This window comes from Sinohyriopsis cumingii, chromosome 7, assembly GCF_028554795.1.
Source record: "Sinohyriopsis cumingii isolate HCF-2022 chromosome 7, ASM2855479v2, whole genome shotgun sequence".
NCBI lineage: Eukaryota > Metazoa > Mollusca > Bivalvia > Unionida > Unionidae > Sinohyriopsis > Sinohyriopsis cumingii.
Window position 1 is genome coordinate 87,234,573 of NC_142967.1, and position 9,018 is coordinate 87,243,590.

The window sequence follows — 9,018 nt, forward strand, 5'->3', positions numbered from 1 at the left end:
CTACTATCAAATCGTCTGGTTTCCACGAGCTCCAAAAGTCGCTCATCGAAGTTTCAGGAATCATCTCGCGCATAATTTCACATTGAATTTTATTCGGTTGTAATCTGATTAATGTTTTAAATTCTTTCAACGTTGCATCAAGTGCTCTATGATCATCAGACACTTCTTCGTAATAATCAACAAAATCTTTTAACCAATCATGCGGAGATGCGCCGACAAACGGAGGTGGTTGACCGTGATCGCCGCACATAATCACTGCAGTATTTTTCGTTAGCAGCCAATCAAGAAATGTTTTTAATGTTTCCAATGGCACCGTACATATCTCATCCCAAATTGATTTCTCGGGAATATATTTTGTTCCCATTCGATCTGACGTCCACACACCGCCGCTGTATTTGAAAAAGCTGTGATAAGTACAAGAATTGACTCCTCGCTGTTTCATCTCCCTGGCAAGCCTGTGTGTAGGTGCTAGCACAATCATATCCGATTTTCCAAATAATTCAATCGCTCGAGTTGTTTTACCAGACCCTCCCGGCCCGTTTAAATAAACGGTTTTGTGTCTAGTGATTGGATCATACACAGATGGTGCGTTCGACATTTCTGACATTTCTGATTCACAATAATCATCCTTAATTGCAACATCAGCGGATTCACAATATTCGTGTAACATCTCCGCTTTTATTCTCCACGAACTCCATGATTCGTCGTTGCTTGTAAAATGAGCCAATGATTCTGAATATTTTTTATTGATATAAAATCCGTTGCAACTCTAACTGCGGTGTCAGGAAATCGATTTATCATTGATAGCAAATTTATGGAAACATAACCCAGCATTGAAGATCTTAAATGTGTGTACTGAGGCGATTCTCCGTCGATATAACTTACAATTGTGCCCAACTTTCTTCCGTCGGACAAGAACACATCCTCCCGATTACAAAATATATTTCTCGCAACAGCGTCAGCAATTATAAAATCCAATTCAGCATCATCGATAATCTGTCGTGAGTGATGCATTTTATGATCAAATGCTGCACCCTGAGTAAATTTCCCGATTATTCTTCGTCCAAGATCTTTTGCTATTTTTTCACTATTATCGAGTTTGATCTTGAGAACTTTAGGAGCCTCACTGACAATGACATCCATCGGGGTATTTGGGCTCCCTCGTGCATACTTGCTAATAACTTCATCTACACTGACACGCTCCGGTGTTGGCAACCAAACTGAGGTCTGCGGTCGATATGATATGATTGCTTCACTGACAGTCAACGATACCAGTATTCGGCTGTCAAGCATATATCGCAATAACACTATTGGTACCCAGCGCTTTTCACTGAAGTGTCTGCCAAACCAAACATAACAGCACGGATGAAGTCTCGCGGCGAATTCAAACGAAGTCACATGAGCAAATCCTGTCAGGTCAAAGTCGGGTAAAGGACCGTTTATAGCAACTCGTGTCATCGAGTTCGTGGGATGTCCAAATCTCTTAAAGTATTCGCTGCACTCGCCGTTCCCGAGAAAGCTTCCTGGGTAGCAAGCAATCATATCCACGGAAATCATATCCCGGTAGTCATATCGGGTATTCCATAACCCGCCATGCCCATACTCGACACAACTCAATTGTATATCCGAAAGAAACTGACTTCGGGTTGGTCTCCACGAATTTCTTTCTCTGGTGGCGTGAGCGGCAACACTTGGAACTGTAAAACAATTAACCAATAACTGCTCAATGTCTTCAAAAACGCTTGCGTTTCTCACATATTTCTCTGCGAGTTTTTTCATTTGTTGTTGCAACGACTCCGTCCGGTATAATTCACTGTTGGGTTTTACAAATTGATCATACTCGGAATCTTCGGAACTCTTAAATAACCACACTGACACATGGTCGGTTTTACTCAGCGTGTAAATAGCATCAAATATGTTTCCGGAATAAAATTTGACAACACGATCTCGTGGAAATATTGTAACTGCATCAGTCCAGGCATGAGAGTTATGATCAATAATTTCAATCGGTGATCCTGACTTTTTATAATGCTTCGAACTATATAATATTTCCCCGGTTAGTGTTTTTACTGTTATTGAAAATTTTAATTTACTTGATAGCACAACAACATCATTTATTGTTGCCCCAGTATCCTTGACTTGCTCAGCCCATGCTGTTATTTTTTCACGTCGCAGATCGGTTAAACCGTTTCCTCGTTTTGCGTTTTTAAAATGTTCCATTACTCGCTCGGCTACACAATTCAGCGTTGAAAATCCTTCGGATTTTGATGACGTCTTCATCGGGGTGAGTTTATCAATTTTTGGTTTTTTTACCAGATAGATTCCATAAACGACTGCGGTTACAGGATACGCTCGAGCGTAATATGGTTTATCAATCCCGGTCAGCATTCCTGGTTTGGAATCACTACTTAACAGAATGGTCTTTCCGTTAGCAAGAACAGGGTCGAGTTTGTCACGGATAATCCACGTATCGGTATCTGTTTGCACAATAAATTTTATTCTGAAAAAATATTTCTTACTGTGTTCATCGCTTTGATGAATATCAAATAGATAATCAATAATTGTTTTTGCTCGGGCATCAGTCATTGTAGCATCGATGACTTCGTCAACGACATTGACAGAGTCAATATCGCGGATAATTTTAAATGACGACCATACATGAGAAGCGCCGTCGTCGCGGAATTCTTTTTTGGCATCCCTGATAATATTAAATAGATCAGTTAGATTCCGCCGTCGTGAGTCTCTGTTTAGCCTGTCAAGATCGAATCTCCCAGCGCCAAATAAACCCTTCATATTATATTTAAGACAAATATTTAAATAAGAAATATTATATATACAATGAATGACTGCAAGTGGATAAAAGTTGGATGCGTAACAGTCTGTAATAAGCCCTGCAGGAAGGAATTCTGCGGTGAACATATACAAAGCGTCAAACGAGGAAGCACAGGACCTATCCCATGCCTGCGATGTGGCATTGGTGTCAGGGGTAAAACACAATTATGTGCGGGATGCGGAGGGAAACGATGCCGTGAACTCAAGCGATACTACAATAAAAAAAATAACGGAGATGCGCTGAAATCCGAGAGCGATTATATAACTAAGTTTTCAGACAAATTATAAATTAGACAAATACATGAAGTATAAATGAATCAAGAATTTGTTCGACATCCAACCATCGAGAATTATGAAGCATCTCGCGAGGGAATAGTGAGACACTGTAGATTGATAAAACCAGTTGGTGTTGATGAAAATTCTGGTTATCTAAGATTTACTGCTGGAGGTAAAAAAAATCATAATCACAGGGTCGTGTTCGAGTGTTTTCATGGAGAGATCAAAGACGGTCTTGTAAATGATCACATTGATGGACAGAAACTTAATAATAATTTATCCAATCTGAGAGCTGTGACGCAGAGCGAAAATTGTAGGGCTGGTAATACTGGCTGTAACAATAAAAGAGCCAAGAAGATTGTTTCCATAAATTTAAATACAAATGAAGAAATAATATTTCATTCGATGAATGCAGCCAGTAAGCATTTCGGTATTTGTGCACCCTCAGTACGAAAAGTCGCAGAAAAAATATATAAATCCGCGTTGTCAAAAACATATAATAAGCAGAAGATTATATTTTCTTATGTAGATAACTCTACAGCGACTGTGTGAAAATCCGAAGGATTTTTGAAGTCAACGATACAATTATTTCCCCTTGTCAGGAAGTGTTGCTCAACACTCCTTGACAGGTAAATTTATCCAGTGCGTTTTTTTTTTACATCCAACTGCATACACACTGCGTCACAGTCTCGCGTTTGTCAGTATTTTCATAAATCAGAGCTTAAATTCAGTGTTTAAAATTCAATTCAGAATTTGTTAACTGTCTGTTACCATTCAGAGGTATATTATTTTACAGGTAACACAACGAGCAGACGATTTTCTGCACAAGGAAGTAAATAACCTACCTGTATAAATTTCACAACAGGTAGATCAGTATATAATAATTTTTAAATCCTATATTATCAGATTGGACAGTGGCACAGTGGTAACGCGTTTGACTTTCGTCCCGACGCTATCAAATGCCATGTTCGAATCCTCGTCACGGACATATTGTTCGACGGGCCCATTTGGGGTTTTTTATAATAGATGGGGGCTCCAGCAGGGGCCTTGTGTATATATCTCCTCCACGTCGAATCGTGGGGGTACGTTTTACCCTTGGGATTCGATTTGGGGGGGTATGTACACAGACAGTTTCAATTTCGCTTGGAGCCCCCAAAAATAAACAGTAGTCATTGGATGCATAAGCTCTACGGTCAAAAACAAAATATGGCTAAAAGAACCGATCACGAGAATGCCGAGAAGCTATAAGAAAAGCTCTGTAAGACTGAGATAAAAAAATCCGAAAAATAAAAAAAATCACCTTGACAAAGTGTTTCAATGACAAAATCAAGGAAGTAAAAATCTCAAGTCTGAAAGGACCTCGTGGAGACCCATAAACCAGTATAAGACTAACCGCTCATCAATGACTGCTGTTTATTTTTTTTTATTTTAAATATATAAAAATATATATAAATATGAATCGAGAAAATATCAATAATGTGATTGATGCTATTAAAAAATTAGAAAAACAAGGATTTAATATATTACTAAATCCTGAAACAATTCTGTCTGATTTTGAATCATTATATGAATCTAAATGCGCAGGGCGTTATATTCTTCCTGCTCAATATCGATTCATAAAGATGATCCAAAATAATTTATATAAATCGCTGGCCAGCGTAGAAGAAGCACAAATAAATGAATTTGTTATATTGTCTCGTGCAATTGAAAAAATCAGGCTGGCATTAGCAGGCGAGTATGAGATGAAAAAGATAATAAATAATCGCGTCCGAAAATTGAAACATTGTATGTCCGCTGAAAATCCTTCGGATTTTGAAGTAGATACCTCATCTTAAAATTCTTTAGAATTTTCAATGAAAAATATCTTGCATTTTACCTCAATAAAATCAAGGAAGTGAAATCGAGTACTTGGAAGTGAAATCGAAAGTAAAAAAAAATATTACTTTTTTTTACTGTCCAAATTAGGCAATTGTCCGATTTCGTTGGTTTTTACTAGCAAATACGCTATCAGGATTAGCAACTTGGACATTTTCTCTGGTTTTTACTAGCAAATACCCTATCAAGATTAACAACTTGGACAATTTCTCTGGTTTTTACTAGCAAATACCCTATCAAGATTAGCAACTTGGACAATTTCTCTGGTTTTTACTAGCAAATACCCTATCAAAATCAGCGAAATTGTCAGTGTTAAAAAAAATATATATATAATTTGAAAATTCTAAAGAATTTTCAAAAACGCTAGCGTTAAAATCCTTTAGGATTTTCACTGCAGTATCTTATCAAGATGATCCCGCGAAATACACGAGTGAGCATAATTCATGATTTGGTCTGGAAAACATGTGATCGCTATGATATGATTCTCTTGTAGTTGTTTCAGCTGTGATTCTGTCAGTAAAAAGTTATCATTGCCCTATTTATCAATAACTATTTTAACTTCACCTAATCTCATCATTGATGAAATCGACAACGCTCCGCTGGATATTTTCCTGATATATTCTTCAAGTGTTTTTTTGTCGTATATGAAACATTTCACGTTCTGATACATGCTATATTTTTTTTATCATTTAATATAATTTATTGTGACAGTGCTGTCATTGATGGTGATGACGGAGTCATTAATGACAGAGTCATCATCGTCGTCACTAACAATAAAATCACTGTCGTCGGAAACGCTAGCGTTTCCAGAAACACTTTGTGTTTCACTGTCAGAGACATTTTCATCATCATCATCATACTTCTGGTAATTCTTCGAATTTCTCGGAAACGCTTTGCATTTCTTGTAAGTCGAAGATTTTTTGGACATTATTATGATATGATATTATTAATTGAAAATCGAAGATTTTTCAGGATTTTACCAGCAAATTAATACTAATAGTTTCATTTCTCAGGTCCAAAAGTCTACCCTGCTGGTCAGTGAGTTTAAAATTCATCCTTGTCAGCGTTGGACTCAAACACTGCAGAAATACTGGATTGATTGGCTCTTGTACAATCAAAAACCCAGGTGGTTTTTTAGGAGTAAATGAATATAATATAAACCCTTGCTGGGCTTGATTTGATATTGTTGTGTCTATGTTGTAACTGCCATCGATTACGTCACACACAAGATTGACCGCGACGACATCAGTGATATTTACGATTCCCGGAGAAATATGTCTGCCATCGCTCGCTGTGGAATTGTCATGTCTGAGGATAGTTGACTGTGGTAGTATTCGCTTGTGGTGTTCAAGTATGTCATCGAAGTATTCATCGACGATATCAGTAACAAATTTTTTCAAGATGACCGGGGAAACATATCCTGGTAATTTAAAATTCGGCAACGTGGCTTCGGTCAGCGAGTACCTTTTCAAAAATAGTTGTTTAATGACGGGCTTACTGTAAATTACTACCTGAATTGCTTGCTGGTTAATATATTCCATATCTGCGGCAAGTTGATTTAATATCTCAATTTGTTTAATAATTTCGCTGCGTGAACTCATATCGGAAATGTGTACATTTCCAAGATGTTCTTGGAAGCGCTGTTGTAGCCGTGTTAGTTGTTCTCTATGTGACATATTAATAATTTTAAAATATTCAGTAATTTCGCTTAGACGAAGAGGAGATGATTCATGTCCTCCCCCCCCCCTCCCAGAAATTCTGAGATAGCAAAGGACCACTCAATATCGTCGCCATCTTTAAAGGGGGTAATCCGGCCAGACAATGAACGTTTTATATCATCCAGATGTTGTTTGTATGACGGTGTAATTCCGTAATATGACTGCGCGTCAGTGATATAATCAGACTTTTTAGGTTCTGGTGGTATCGGCGATCTCAGTGGTGGATTTTCAGGCCATCCTAATACTGTTCTGATTGAACTGTTATAAATGTCTACGGCGTAACCCGGTGAAGCGACTTCGATGGTCGTTGACAACGTTGACTCGTGGGCGGTTATTGATATTTTTGCTTCTTTTCCCGTGATACGCTTTATTTGACGCTGTATTTCTTTGTTGATTTCTTCTATCTGATAAGACCCTGTTGGTAACGTGACAACGTTCCAGTCGGGGGTACCGTCAGGTTTATTCTGATACGAAAATACAAATGAATTATCTGGCAACTGTCCGTGAAATGATGTCGGCCTGATGTTGGGCCAACTATGATATACTCGTAATTGTGCCAACGCGATTTCTTTTACTGGAATTGCAGTTGGAAAATTAATATTAAACTCTGGTTGCGTCGAAGATATTGTTATCATTGATGTTTTTACCGGAGCTGTGTTTGCGGCTATGTCGAGTAAAGCTCGATGCTGAAGTGGTTCTGTCATTATTTATCAGCGATGTTTTTAAATCCTCATATATCTTGGTGAGCTCGGTGAACTCGGCCGTTAAAATATTGCTGTCAGCGACGGATTCCGATAACGCGTTAGAAAGTTTTGAATAACCCCGCTGAGTAAGTTCTAATTTAGTTGTGTATTCACGGAGTTTGTTATCAGCGCAAGATGATATTTTTTTCGCAATGATACTAGCAACTCCGGCAACTGTGGTTGTCGCTGAGACAGCAATGGTAGCAGCGACTGCTGCTGTAGCCGGAGTAAACGCTGATAATACTACTCCGGTTGATGCAACAACCGCAGAAACAGAATACACTAACACATCTAACACGGTTACTCGACATTTATATTTTTTTACTTTTACCGTACACTCGTTGATGATATTTTTTAACTCTGACTGGTATTCACGTACTTCATCGTATCTGTATTGTTGAGTGTTTAATGACTCATTTTATTATTTTACGCGGTAACCAATTGAGGCGTTTCAGCTACAAATTCCAAACACCACCAGTAAGATGTTGCGGTTAATTTCTTGTCTGCGGCTTCAAGTATAAATGTTTCTTTGGTTTCCTTGTTTAGTATGATAGTCACAACCCCGGAATATTTATCGGTGGAATGTCTCCAGGGATATGTTGTGAAGATTTCAAACTTAGCGGCACTGAATACAGACAGTCTATACACGCCAGTGGCTGTTGCTGTATATTTGATAGTATTATTTTGTCGGGACCATGTTGCGAATCCCGATGATACCGTGTATACGATGTTGGTGATATCCCCCGGGGTAACTCTAGTGGGGACTTTAATCAAACTGGTTTTGTTAACGATCTCAGGAATACCCGATACGATATCTTGCTGTGTTTGTTTGATCGTGTCAATGCTATTTTGTATCAACGCGATTTGATCTGAAAAACTTCTATCTGTTCTGACTACACCTAACCGGGTATTAATCTTATTGATATCGTTGGCGTTAATAGTAAGATTTGGTATGATTTCAGAAAGTTTCATGTCGATGACTGGAGGAGTCCCAAAGAACGTATCCACGGCCTCATCAGTTTTTGCGAAGTTTCTTCGAAGTCTTGTAAACGCGGCCACGTGAACATCATACTCTGCCCGCAACGTGGTTAGTTTACCGTCAATGGTGTCAACATATTGTTTGTTTGCGGCATCTTCCGGCGAGGTTGGAATCGCTAACGCGGTTATTTTGTTGTTGCCGAGATTAAGTTCATCTGTCATTGTATCACCGGCCTTCGCTACACGTTCCCCTGCGACTTTTCGTGCATCATCTCGAAGCGCCGTGATTGATATCAGCGAATCTCTGATTCTGCCGCTGTCATTGAATACAACGATGTTGTCCGTGGTAGCTCCAATAACCCTGCGAATTATATCATTCCACCTAATGTTACTGGTTTTTAGCTTGCCATGTCGATCTTGAAAAATTACAACCTCATCTGGGTCTATCCCGGTTAACGTTAAAAGATTATCAATTTCATCTTTGGTCGCATACTTCGATAAATCGATATCTTTTTTTTCTTCCTTTGTTCTGCTTGATCTTCCGTAAATATCAACCATTATTAGTTATGGGATTGCTTAAATTTGGAAATCACATC